Genomic DNA, 14,192 nt, shown 5'->3' with positions numbered 1-14,192 from the left:
GTTCTTATCTCCTTCATGCATATCGCTGTGTGTTCTAAACCCTTGGCAATGTTTATTGCCTCCTCTAAATCTGGATTCCTTGTTAACAATTCTTCCTGCACCTTAGTATCATTGGTACACCGCACCAACTGGTCCCTGATAAGTGAATCTGCTAAAACTCCAAACTCACAGGTTGCTGATAGACCCCTTAGGACTGCTACATACGATGAAACTTTCTCCTCCCTCTTCTGGCTTCTTTTAAAAAATGTATGCCTTTCCAGTACTACATTTGTTCTATGTCTGAAGTGCTCCTCCAACTTCCTCAATGTGTATTCATATACATCCCCTCCTACCTCTTCATCTGTTTCATCCTCGACTAATCTCCCTGTGATGTCCTCAAATACCTTCCTTCCCTGAACACCCAGATTGTGCAGTAAAATGTGCTGCTTTCTCACATTCGAAAAATTACCACCCCCAATGGCAATAAGGTATGACTTAAAAATACCCTCCCATCTGTGCCATGGTATTTCCGGTTCTCCTACTTCATTCAAGAACGCGGGCGGTTGACTCATGCCTGCTCCTGCCATTTCTTTGTAGCGAAGAGGAACTAAGATGAAAAAACAGGCTGTTGAGGAGGGGCTTAAGGTAACAACCACTTAGCTTATAACACTATGCTAAGGAATATGCTCTTCACAACATTAACTGCTTAACATATGCGACTACATATCATTAGAGCTTCGTATTGTCCCTCTGAAAATAAAAAGGTTATTAGCATCCCCTTTACCCTTTTTCTCCAGTTGCTACGCAACCTACTGCAAATCTCACTGTCTTTGTCCTCAAAACTCCTTTGATGACCTCATTAACTTGCTTTTCCTTCCTATCCGTAGGCTCAGTCCCTCCGATTTGTAGATTCTTTTCTTGTGAACGAACATCTATTCAAGAAACACTAACGCTGATTACCTTCACACAGCTTTCAAAGTCCTGGCATAATGCGCTATTTGAATTTGTTGAATCTGCTGCGAGAAATCGCCGTCACTTTTACCTGCTCATCAACTTTACCCGGAAGTCCTCTAACGTGTAGGAAGCTCTCCTCACGTACTTCTCTCACCGCGATGCCTGAAATACAGCGCTCCTCCTCAGGTGAACGCACATACCAAGCTCCGTCCTTCGTTCGTGTAGATGAATGTCCTTAACCTTTTCTCACCTCGATGCTCGTACCTCAGCGCTTCCTTCCACGTTGTAGCTTTTCTCTTCTTTACCGCTCTCAATCCGTCAGCTGTGTTGACCCGTCCCGGTCACCGAACCACGTAAACCTCTTGGCTCCTTTCATAGTCTGCCATCATAACAAGAATAGAGTCTTTTCTTCCACATCGCTACGCTTTTCCAGTGCGGACTCCTTTTCTTTGCCTTTCTGTCCTTTACCACTGAAAACGCTACGATGCGCACGTTTACTCCTCTGTCCACACCCCAGTGACCTCTCCGCCACACCGTGCTAAGGTGACTTTCAGAGCAGATACGACTTCAATGTTAATTAGCCACTGAATGCGTGCACCTTAAATCACCTCACTGCTTCTTCAATTTCCTTCAAAAAATCACTCATAAAGATGCAGCAGACTCGCCCGTTCTCTTCTTCCAGACTCTTCCTTCTTTACCAGTGAATACGTTTCAACATAGGTGATGCACAACACCGCCAGCTTGCAAGACGAAACTCACAGGGGAAGATGCAGCGCTGTCCCTTCACAGCATCCCGTTCTCGTCGCCAATAAATGAAGTAAGGACTGACACACAGGTGAGTTACTTCTTCTTTATTCCAATGTCAGTACAGCTACATCTCCAGCTTGCCGCTGGTGTTCACCTCCTCAGGCTCTCTCACAACATTCCATCAGAGCCTTCTTCCCAACATTCTAAGAAGGTACCACTAGTGGGGAGAGGGTGGGGGGAACTGGGACAAACCAAAGTAGGAAAGATACAACAATACAGCAGTGGCATTTGTCATCAGTTCTAGAAGCCCATTTACAGGTAAAGGTCTTGATGGGTAGACTACCTATCCTGAACTGAATATAAAGTTTTCGGTCAAAGGGCCTCTCGATCAAATCCCAGTAGGCCTCACACACTGGCCACGATTTAGAATCCAGAAAGCGACCTGTTAGGCTAGTTGAGATACTGGAATGAACTACAGATGCATAGACCATTTCCCAGTATTTCTGTTTCAGTTGCACCTTTGATGGAAAGACTGCCGTCTCAGGGTTGTCCCAGAGTGTCTCTAGATCCAGTTTAATAAGAAGGGACCTGATCTTTTAGCCAGCCTACTCTGTGGAAGCAGTCCCGTAAGATCACATCCTTAAAGCCCAGGGCATATTGCGCAAGTTCCGGAGTGACCCAGAGACGTCTCCAATAGAGGAGTGGCCGTAACTTTGCTAGGTCCGCTATATTTTTCCTCCCTAGGTCTAGGTGAAGCGGGATCATAGGAGTGCTTTGTGGAACGCTAGCAAGGTTACGCAAAAATTTATTTTCTAATCTTGCTAGCTGTTTTATATCGTGAAATCCCCAGAGCTCAGCTCCATAGAGGGCCGAGCTCACCGCTTTAGCGTTATAAATTTCTAGGGCAGGGGTGACTGGTTTTGTAAAAGAGGACTTATATTTCTTGGTCAGACACCCTATATGCTGGTGTAGTTTTAGAGCTGTAAGATCCAAGTGGTGTTTCCAGCCCAAGTCCTTCTGGAGGGAGATACCAAGGTACGTAAACGCACTCGCCTGTTTTAGGGGCACATTATTTAATAAAATGCTGCCTCTAAAAGATTTGTGCTGATTAAAAGCCATAAACTTGGTTTTTGAAGTGTTTATTTCTAGCCCTCTTAAAGAACAAAATTCTCCAAATGCATTAATGGCCTTCTGGAGGCCGCTCGGTGTCCTGGAGATGAGCAGAGTATCGTCAGCAAACATGAGGACAGGGACATGGTTGCCAGCCAACAGGGGAGCATCAGTGGGGGTCACCGAAAGGTACTCAACTACCCCGTTGATGTACAAAGAGAACAGGGTAGGAGCCAACACACACCCCTGTCGGACACCACGCCCAACAGGGAAGGAGTCGGTAACCTCCCCCTGCGCCCCCCATCTAACTTTTGCAAAATTGCCCTCATGTAAGCGAGCGAGAAGTGTTATCAATTCCGGAGCCATCCCCAGGTCACTGAGCACACCCCACAATTTCCTCCGATGGACCAGATCAAACGCTGATTTAAGATCTACGAAGACAGCGTAGAGTGACCCCCCATTTAGGACCACGTTCCTCCAGTAGATAGTTAAAAACCGAAAAATTTGGTCTGTGGTGCTGGTACAGGAACGAAATCCCGCTTGAAATGGGGACAGAATGTTAGCATCCTCAACCCAGGTCAGTACTTTTCCTAACACTAAACGACCCATAACCTTTTGTATTGAATCAATAAGACTTATGGGCCTGTAGTTACTGGGGAGGGATTTGTCTCCTTTCTTAAAAACAGGAATTATCTCAGCACCTTTCCAAGATGGGGGCACTGGAGCACCATTAGCCACTGCATTAGCAAGAAGGGCTATGTACTGGCACCAGGTTGGCTTATCACTAAGAAATACATCGGCCGGTATTCCATCCATACCTGGAGCTCTGCCCCTTGCCACACAATCAAGTGCTACCTCAACATCCTTGATAAAAAACACTGTGCCAGAATAAAACTTTAAAAAATGTAATGGTAGATCCTCCCCAGTTGCGCTACCAGCGTACTGGGGTCTAAAAAATTGAAACCCATTGTGCCTGAGGAACATTATTCTGGGGGGGTCCAGACGCCCACCCCTGTCCCAGTTGACAATGCTCCAAAAAATTCTCGAATCCTTTGCTGCGCAGGCACTTCTCAGATCCTGCCACCATGCTTGGTCCCAGTCTTTTTTTGCACATCCCTGTAATGATCCCTTGCACCTCTTACCCCCAAGTGGTTTCTTGATCTTAATGCTTCACTCAGCTTCTGGCGAGCTGATCTACATGAAGTATTAAACCATCTAGCGTCGTTGGTTTTTGGAACCTGTATCCCTGGCTTCACATCTTTTAAGAAGTAGGTTTTCAAGTTATCAAATAGACTTGTATGGGCTTCTATCACAATTAGTGGGAATTCTACACTAGAGACTCTTGACATAAGGAAGTCGGTGCTCTTAACTACTTCAGCTTTAAGGGCTTCCAACTTTTCAGGATGTTCAACTATTTTGTTCCATTTTACATGGCGTTTGTCATTTGCGATCGCTAAATCCGAGGATATAGTTCCCTCAGCTTGGGTCACGTCTCCCTCCCTAATCGTGGCCCAGAAATCAATACATAGGGGATTGTGATCACTTTCAAGCCGCCATGTTACCTTCATGTCATCAAGTCTATGCCATATCCTAAGATCAATCAATATATAGTCGATACGGCTAGTAAGAGCACCCATTATCAAAGGTAGTTACTCCTTTCGAATCTGATCTAGTACGACCATTTGCAGCCCTGAGGCCTCTTTCAAGGCACAACGCCTTAAGTTAGATTGCAACATTTGACCATCTTTTAACAGGGGGTAAATCAAGCCTTGGGATTCCCCATCTAAGGTCCTGTTCTATTGATAACTCCTGCACCTCGTTACCCAATGGTTCAAATGTAGTGTTAAAATCCCCTGCTACAATGGGAATGATATGAACGGGAAGATTTTCTAATTGTAGGTCCAGAGATGTTAGTCTCTGAGCTTTGTCCTCCCCTCTGGCCCCTAGCATACACATTAAAAATAGCAAGGGTACTCTCGTTAGCCCTACTAAATTTCAACACTAAAATATCTTGATCAGGGGATTTTAACAGTTCTACACAACAGCCTAGGTTTTGCCGAACCCAGGTCACAAGGCCACCTACAGGACGCCCTTTAGGGTTTTTTTTTTTGCAGGGATGTAAAAGTTAAGGTATCCAGCCCTAAAAACAGGATCAACAGCCCAAGACTCCTGAAATAGACAAATGTCATATTTGTCAATAAAGTTGCCCCAATCAGGAGACAACATTTTCTGGACAATACCTGCAATGTTCCAAGATATCAAGGATATTTTGCTACCACTATTAAGAGTATTTTGTAAGGGCTTTCGCCTATTTACTGCCATAGAATTATTTATTATATTGCCAAAGGAGATCATTTGTTCATTTGACCTATTACAAACAGATGCCAATATTTGCTGGTTACTCGTGGAGGTATACGTAAAGACTCGGGCACTAGTACAAGCAATTGTATCATCTAGAGTTCTGTTTTCATGGGGGTGTGTTTGAACAGGGTAGTTATCACTCCCCCTATGTCAATCACATTCCTCCAGATCAGTTAAGGCGATAAATCTATTTTCTAGCCTAATATCACTAGAAAAACTTGAAAGTGCCCTCCTACCAGTAACTATATTTAGGCCATTAGATGATTTTAGCATCACATTTCGTCTTAGGGATCTGGAATTACCGATAAAAAATTCCAATGTAAGTGGAATTTTACCAGAATCCCTTTTCTGAGGTGGCAATAGGTTGGCAAGAACATTAGGTAATACATACATAGTAGCAAAATTAATAACAACACAATCTCCCCCAAATTTTTTCTCGTTGTTTCCTAGCCATGGAACACGTCTGGCCATTATAATTTCTCGTGCCAGTTGTTGTTGGCCACCCACTCCTCCAATGTTCATGTTCCTACTAAGCCAATGTAATGCTTTATCCATCAGCGCAGTTGTTGACTCTGCTTGACCTGGTCTTAGATGGGGGACATTGGCAAGAACAAGAACCAAAGGAATGGCCTCTCTGACAAACGGGAGCCCTTTCCCTGGAAAGGTTTTATTTACATTCATAGTAGGAGTGGGCTCGGTAAGGGGCAGTTCGTTATTATGTACATTAGCAATTTGGCAGTTTTGGGTAGGCATAGTTGATGATGGAATCATAGTGTAAGTGGAAGAGCCTGCCACCGCTGAGAGGGGCAAATAATCACCATTAGAGGGAGCTTCCTTCATTAACACAGGCACAGAGCGCTGAGGTTGGTCAGGGATTCTTGTTTCCGACAACACCAGGGTAGAAGGTTGCACAATTGTTGTCTTGGCGCTAGGCTTCGCTTCCAATATAGAAAGTCTATCTTCGATAGATATCAATCTGTCAGTAATGGGGGCCAGTATAACATCCAGTTTTTTCTTTATTGCTGCCCAGAGTTTGTTAGATAAAACCTCCACCTGAGGCTGAGGCTAAGGCTGGGGGCCCGCGCCAGATTTAGTAATTCGTACCGAAGTCTGTTTCTTAGATCGTACAGCGGGGGCTGGGCCCCCGGCTCTTGTGGATTGAAACCAGGGGGGAGGGAGAGACCTCTACAACCAGGGGCTCTTGGATATGAATTGGGGAGGTGGACACACAATGCTCAATAGTGTTTGGGGGGGGGGAAGTCATAAGTTCTGGCAGATCGACTAGATCCCTGGGAATGCCTGGTGATTGTTGTGTTTGTAAGTCTGGGGTATCAAGGGTCTCGTGGATGAGGGCTGTTGTCTTATTCCCTACCCCCAACAACAAGCGCCTTTCAGTTCTTTCTATTTCTTCAGTCAGGACATTCGCAGCTCTGACTAGATATGAGTCCAGGGTTGCCCCTACCACCCCATTTGGTTTAGCTCCAGTGGTCTTCTTTTTCACCATGGTTACACCTAACAAACACCACTAAGCACAATACCTTGTCTTGACGCAGATCACAGAGAGTAGGCCCAGCCCGGCCTCTTCCGGCCCCTGACGGCCACAGACGGCCCGCCCTTTGCCCGGGCTTAGCCCGGCGCTGCCCGCGCGCGGTCTCGCGACGCGGGGGTCAGGAAGTTGTTTAAATCGCCTCCAGGTGCGGGTGGTGGGCGGGAGCCTCCGGGCTCGGGAGCAAGGGCGCCTGGGTAATGTAGTCTCCCTCCAGACCGCGGCCACGAGAGTGACAGACGCGGCGGCGGGAGGGAGACACGAGCACACCAGGCAGGAGAGGCAAAGAACACCGCCAAGAGTCAAGGAGCAGGTACACAGGTCACCACGCCAGCAAACCGGCACAAAGATAGTACATGTTATTCCATATGTTACTGGGAGGTGATGAGATGTCACTCCCTCAGATACTGATGCAGGCAACTGCATGCAGACGTAGCAATCCCTCACATCCATTGTCTTCATATATTCGTACAATAATTTTGAAAAAAACATTGTTAGAAAAATCAGTAATGGACATATCTTTATGTAAATAATTTCTATCTATTTTAGTCGGATAAATCTTTTCTACATTAGTCTTATTCTCACTATGACCTTCTATTGTTTCTAATGTAACCTTAAATGAGACCATTAAAGCTAACGCACTCCACAGAAGCATTAGTAATCCGGTACAACAACAACACATTTTGCACCATCTTCTAAGGAACACACATTTAGATTTTCTACTTTCTGTGTTTGCCATTTCGAAAAATGATCAGTGTCTTTTGACTTAGCCTCTTCTACTTCACAACTAGTTTTGTCTAACCCAAGGCTCTAAGCACCTACTTGGTTCTTTTCAATTTTATATCTTTATAGGTAATTTCAAGTTTCTCCTTTCAGAGCACTTTTGTCTCTTCAGTTTGGCATTTGATCGTCTTTTACTTTCCTTTCACAATCTTGATTCAGAATTTCCTGAACATCCGTCTCTTCCCCGAAGTCGGACAAGATAACTCTCAGGATTTCTGATTCTTCGTCTTCCTCAACCACTTCTGGTATAGTCACCTCTAGGTCTCCTTGGCTGTCTGCCTCTTCTCGTACTTCAGGAAGTGCCACATACGACCATTCCGGTGATTTATACTTCTGGTTAGGTTTTCTCGTTCTCTTACTTTCTTTTGATGGTGTTTGTTCAACGTCTTTTGATTTCTCTTGGCTAGAAACTTCATTCAAAGAAATACACAATTATTAGGAGGGTCTAAGGGAGTTTAAAGACCTGCGCGGACAGATCCCCAAATGACTGAAACTACAACAACATAGAAGTCCGCGGGTCTACAGCAGTCTACCTTAAACACAAGCACGGCGTACCAGCTACATACAGATATGCAGAAGTCCTTTTATAAGGGACCAAGTCCCATCACCCACCGAAGTGGCATGCTTCATCATCTGGGACCTCCCTTAACCGCACCTGGTGCGGTTAAAGAGCTACAACTCCTTTAGTTACTGTAAAAAGGAGGAGCACAAGGGTGTTTATAATTGATGTAACTAGGAGGATATAAATCTCAGAATAAAAAAAGCTGCCAAAAGTGTGGTGAGAATAAGTGCAGTGTGTGGAAAGTGGTTTAAAATTGATTACCACTAGAAAAATATTTTTATTCAATATCCAGTGGTATCAAGAATAAAAAAGCAGGAATATTGGAGGAAACGTGTACACAAATGATTTAGGAACACGACCTCTTAGGTCTACATGTTTCAGCCAACTAGCGTCTCAACAAAATGACAGTGGCTTTCTTCAGGACCATGACATAACACTACTGCAATGTGAAAGACTGAAAAGTGAATATAAAAGGAACGATACAACCTACAAAAGTACCTGCTTATCTGGAGATATGCGGCACCGTAGGGAAGTACAATTATCACCTGTTAAAAACAAAAGGTAATTTTAAGATATCAACAGGGACAGACATACATAATTGAACTAAGCTGGTCAGGATGGCAAGTGTAGGTAGACAAATGCAAACATTTCAAAAGTAAACGTATGCCGTGAAGGGATATAGAATGCCTTCTTACCCGTCAATGATCGGGGAACGTCCTACACTCCTGGTAACAACTCAGGGCGTGAGGCAACGCTCTAAAAGACAGAAGGTGCAGACAAAAACTACTCAAGCATAGTGTTGTCTATTCACTAAAGTCAATACGAACAAAGTTAGCTATATTCACACAACATGACAAGGCGGTAGGTTGACTATCTAAAAAATGAATGTAAAATTAATGCTATAGTAGACCCCTCACTGGGAGTACTGACACTCTCCCAGGTATCAGTTGACAGAATACAAGGGTTCTGAATGCAAATGCCAGAAACACTGGACCAACGCCACAGCAAGCGTGTTCCTCTCGAGCATGACCGGGTTGATTCCAGATACTTGAACTGGAAATAGCAAGACAACACCGGACCACTGGATATAGTGACCTTTCTCAGTGCCCTTACTCCAGCCCACGAAAAACGCCAAACAAAGCGTCCAAGGGGGGATAGCCCAGCGCTGTGACAAAATAAATCTAGTATCCAATAATTAAACAGGGGTGAAGACCCGGGCCGGCAGGGTCTAGATAACAAACCTCTCAAGGAGTAACCGGTATTAGGATACAACCTCAGGAATGTGAATTACAACCAACGATCTAAGGTGTGCTTACCTGTCCGTCGTTACCCCGGACCTTCTTCCTGGTTGTTCCGAGTGGTAACCGGAACAGTGTAAGCACACCAAACTTGAAGCCTACCAGTGACTCGTCCGCATCGCGTAGACCAGTGATGTGCGTGACCCTCATCACGTGATTCAGGAGACAAGGTAACGTACGCGATGTGAAACATGCCGATAGTAGAGCATGGCGGGTAATGTAGTTTAACAGCCAAGTGACGATTGCCTATGGGCACTTCAAATTGGTGAATCTGAAAACACACAGGATCTAGCTAGGGTGAGAGTAAGTCCTAAACCCACTCGTTGTCTCAATGTGCACAAATTAAAAGGTGCTTAAAAGGGTCATATTGTTATAAACAATGTGAGTTTTATATCGAGAGAGAACGAATATAAGGTGTAAATTAATCTGCCGTGATGCCACATAGTACTGGATACAATTACTATTGCCAGAATAAATGGAGTAGACACTCAAGGGACAACGTCCTATGCATATCGAGTGTAAAAAAGGGGCAAAGGATCCGTTGTAGTAAGATGCAAGGGGCTGGGAGTAAATGTAAAAAGCTGAAGAGGCTATATGGTATACAGAGACAGAAGTATTACCCGAGTAGAACGAATTCATTCTCGTCACATGTAGCCTAACATCAGCAGCAAGCCCTAGATATATGGTCCACGGATGTACAGGGAACCGGTGATGACAACAAACGGTCAAAATGTTGAAATTAGCTTAAAACCATTGTTACAGACAACAAGTAGCTGCTAAAGACCTCGTGGCCACAGGGCAAATGGGACACAACTCTATCACAGTGAGGTCCAGGGAATGGCCTCGTTCAACCCCACTTGGTCACTACTCAGTTTGAAAACCCAACGTTGTTCTTTGGAAATATCAGTGACATGGGACGGAATGAAAGGTTGTTCGAGTATCGTCCACTTTATGTCTTCAGGCCTGTGCTTTAAATCCCAAAAATGTCTGGTTAGACGAGTCGCCTGTCTCTGACATCTAATGGTGCTTTTGTGTTCCATTATCCGCATTTTAATCTTTCTGGTGGTTGTCCCCACATATTTCTTGTCGCAGGGGCAGGTAATCAAATAAATTACTCTCTCGCTATTGCAGTTTGTGTGTTTCAACTGTCTCCAAGGTTTGTTTGTTCCAATGTCAATTTCGGTGGTATATTGCGTGTGTATACATACCACACAATTACCACAAGCATAATGACCCTGAACAGGTGGCAAATTCCAGAGAGTGTTGGTCGTAGAGGCCATCGTGTTTCTCGGGCGTGTGTGAACCAAAGTGTCACGCAAATTGGTGCTTCTCTTAAATGAGAATAGTGGAGGAGCTAGATGTACCTGTCCTACATTCATTATGTGCCAGTGTTTGCGTATGATTTTCTGTAGTTGGTTCGAATGAGTACTGAACGTTTGTACGCATGTCAGTCTATCCAGAGGGGGCTTAGGTGTAGATGGCTCAAGTAAGGCCTCTCGGTTGTTATTGCCAGCTCGTTTGTATGATTGGCGAATCAACTTAGAGGGATACTTGCGAGCTTTCAAATTACTAGAAAGGACATCAGCATGCTCCTTAAAACTGTCCACAGTGGAACAGTTCCGCCTTAGTCTGAGGAATTGCCCAAAAGGTAAACCTGCCCGAAGTGACTTGGGATGGAAACTTTCGTAGGACAAAAGGGAATTTCTTGCCATTGGTTTGGTGTATAGCTCACTGGCCAAACCATTATCAAAAGGAAAGATGCAGAGGTCCAAAATGGCAAGCTGAGTTTGCTAGCTTCCATGGTAAAATTTAGGATGGTGTTCTGATCATTAAGCCACAAGTGAAAGGTCTCTAAAGTGGCAAGCTCACCCCGCCAAATGACGAAAATATCGTCAATATAGCGCTTCCATTCGACTATACAGTCGCGGAAAGGGTTGTTGGAATTCAGAACAGAGTTTTGTTCAAACAGATGTACATAGAGATTGGCCAGGCTGGGGGCAAAAACGCTGCCCATCGAAGTACCCGATGTTTGGAGGTAGAATTGACTCTCGAACTTAAAAAAAGTTCTCGGTCATGGCCAGCCTGGCACAATCCATAATGAATGTCACTGGCGAACTCAACCCAGTTGTGTTAACTTCAAGGAGCCCTCTAATGGCTTCAAGGGTCTCAGTCTGGGGAATGCAGGTATATAGTGATTCCACGTCAAAACTGACGAGGAAATCGGTGTCAGTGTTGAAATCCAGACCAGAGAGCAGCTGTAATATGTCTTTAGTGTCCTGCAAGTAAGTAGGCATGGTTTTCACTAAAGGCCTCAAAGATGTCCACAAAGGTGGACAATGGTTCAAGGAGTGAACCCAGACCAGAAATGATGGGTCTACCCGGCGGGGGACGTTGTGCCTTGTGTATTTTGGGTAGAACATAGAAATAGGGAGTGACCGGATGTTCAGTCACCAAATATTCTGCTTCCCGTGCTGATATCCAGCCCTCCAGCTTGGCCTCAGTGACCAGCTCAAAGATTTCTTTTTTAATGCGGGGTGTAGGATCTCTTTCTAGGAGTTGGTAAAATCTATCATCGCTTAGTTGTCTTAAATACTCGATCCTGTAATCTTGTGTATTAAGGATCACAATAGCTCCACCCTTATCGGCGGGCTTGATGATGATAGTAGAATTCTTGGAAAGAGCAGTAAGAGCCTGTTTTTCTGGATTAGGTAAGTTATAATAATGTGTCGTGGGTTCACTCATGAGAGCCACTATGTCTTTCGTCACCGCTGTCTCATATGCAAGAACATGTGCAGGTAAAGACTGAGCAGGTGGATTGAAAGTGGATTTAGTTCTCAAACCACTATCACTCGCACCGTCTTCTACATCCTTAATGTCATGATCTTTATCTTTGAAAAAGAAATGTAGTCTGATTTTTCGAAAAAAGTTGGCTACCTCCCATTGTAAGGTAAAAGGGTCCCCTGGACTGGTCGGAACAAAGCCCAAACCTCTATTGAGGACTTTGTCTTCCATGTCCGTCAAGGTGTAAGAGCTGAGACTCACCACTAGCTGCTGCTCTATCCTGTCCCTGCTAGACCTCTCGCCATGCTGCGGAGGTTGCGGGGTGAAGTCTCTATATACCATATAGCCTCTTCAGCTTTTTACATTTGCTCCCAGCCCCTTGCATCTTACTACAACGGATCCTTTGCCCCTTTTTTACACTCGATATGCATAGGACGTTGTCCCTCGAGTGTCTACTCCATTTATTCTGGCAATAGTAATTATATCCAGTACTATGTGGCATCACGGCAGATTAATTTACACCTTATATTCGTTCTCTCTCGATATAAAACTCACGTTGTTTATAACAATATGACCCTTTTAAGCACCTTTTAATTTGTGCACATTGAGACAACGAGTGGGTTTAGGACTTACTCTCACCCTAGCTAGATCCTGTGTGTTTTCAGATTCACCAATTTGAAGTGCCCATAGGCAATCGTCACTTGGCTGTTAAACTACATTACCCGCCATGCTCTACTATCGGCATGTTTCACATCGCGTACGTTACCTTGTCTCCTGAATCACGTGATGAGGGTCACGCACATCACTGGTCTACGCGATGCGGACGAGTCACTGGTAGGCTTCAAGTTTGGTGTGCTTACACTGTTCCGGTTACCACTCGGAACAACCAGGAAGAAGGTCCGGGGTAACGACGGACAGGTAAGGACACCTTAGATCGTTGGTTGTAATTCACATTCCTGAGGTTGTATCCTAATACCGGTTACTCCTCGAGAGGTTTGTTATCTAGACCCTGCCGGCCCGGGTCTTCACCCCTGTTTAATTATTGGACACTAGAGTTATTTTGTCACTGCGCTGGGCTATCCCCCCTTGGACGCTTTGTTTGGCGTTTTTCGTGGGCTGGAGTAAGGGCACTGAGAAAGGTCACTATATCCAGTGCTCCGGTGTTGTCTTGCTATTTCCAGTTCTAGTATCTGGAATCAACCCGGTCATGCTCAAGAGGAACACGCTTGCTGTGGCGTTGTTCCAGCGTTTCTGGCATTTGCATTCAGAACCCTTGTATTCTGTCAACTGATACCTGGGAGAGTGTCAGTACTCCCAGTGAGGGGTCTACTATAGCATTAATTTTACATTCATTTTTAGATAGTCAATCTACCGCCTTGTCATGTTGTGTGTGTGTATATAGCTAACTTTGTTCGTATTGACTTTAGTGAATAGACAACACTATGCTTGAGTAGTTTTTGTCTGTTCCTTCTGTCTTTTAGAGCGTTGCCTCACGCCCTGAGTTGTTACCAGGAGTGTAGGACGTTCCCCGATCATTGACGGGTAAGAAGGCATTCTATATCCCTTCACGGCGTACGTTTACTTTTGAAATGTTTGCATTTGTCTACCTACACTTGCCATCCTGACCAGCTTAGTTCAATTTCAATTATGTATGCCTGTCCCTGTTGATATCTTAAAATTACCTTTTGTTTTTAACAGGTGATAATTGTACTTCCCTACGGTGCCGCATATCTCCAGATAAGCATGTACTTGTGTAGGTTGTATCGTTCCTTTTATATTCACTTTTCAGTCTTCCACATTGCAGTAGTGTTATGTCATGGTCCTGAAGAAAGCCACTGTCATTTTGTTGAGACGCTAGTTGGCTGAAACATGTAGACCTAAGAGGTCGTGTTCCTAAATCATTTGTGTACACGTTTCCTCCAATATTCCTGCTTTTTTATTCTTGATACCCCTGGATATTGAATAAAAATATTTTTCTAGTGGTAATCAATTTTAAACCACTTTCCACACACTGCACTTATTCTCACCACACTTTTGGCAGCTTTTTTCATTCTGAGATTTATATCCTCCT

Source organism: Triturus cristatus, chromosome 7, assembly GCF_964204655.1.
Source record: "Triturus cristatus chromosome 7, aTriCri1.1, whole genome shotgun sequence".
In the NCBI taxonomy this organism is placed as follows: Eukaryota; Metazoa; Chordata; class Amphibia; order Caudata; family Salamandridae; genus Triturus; species Triturus cristatus.
This window is presented reverse-complemented; position numbering follows the sequence as displayed.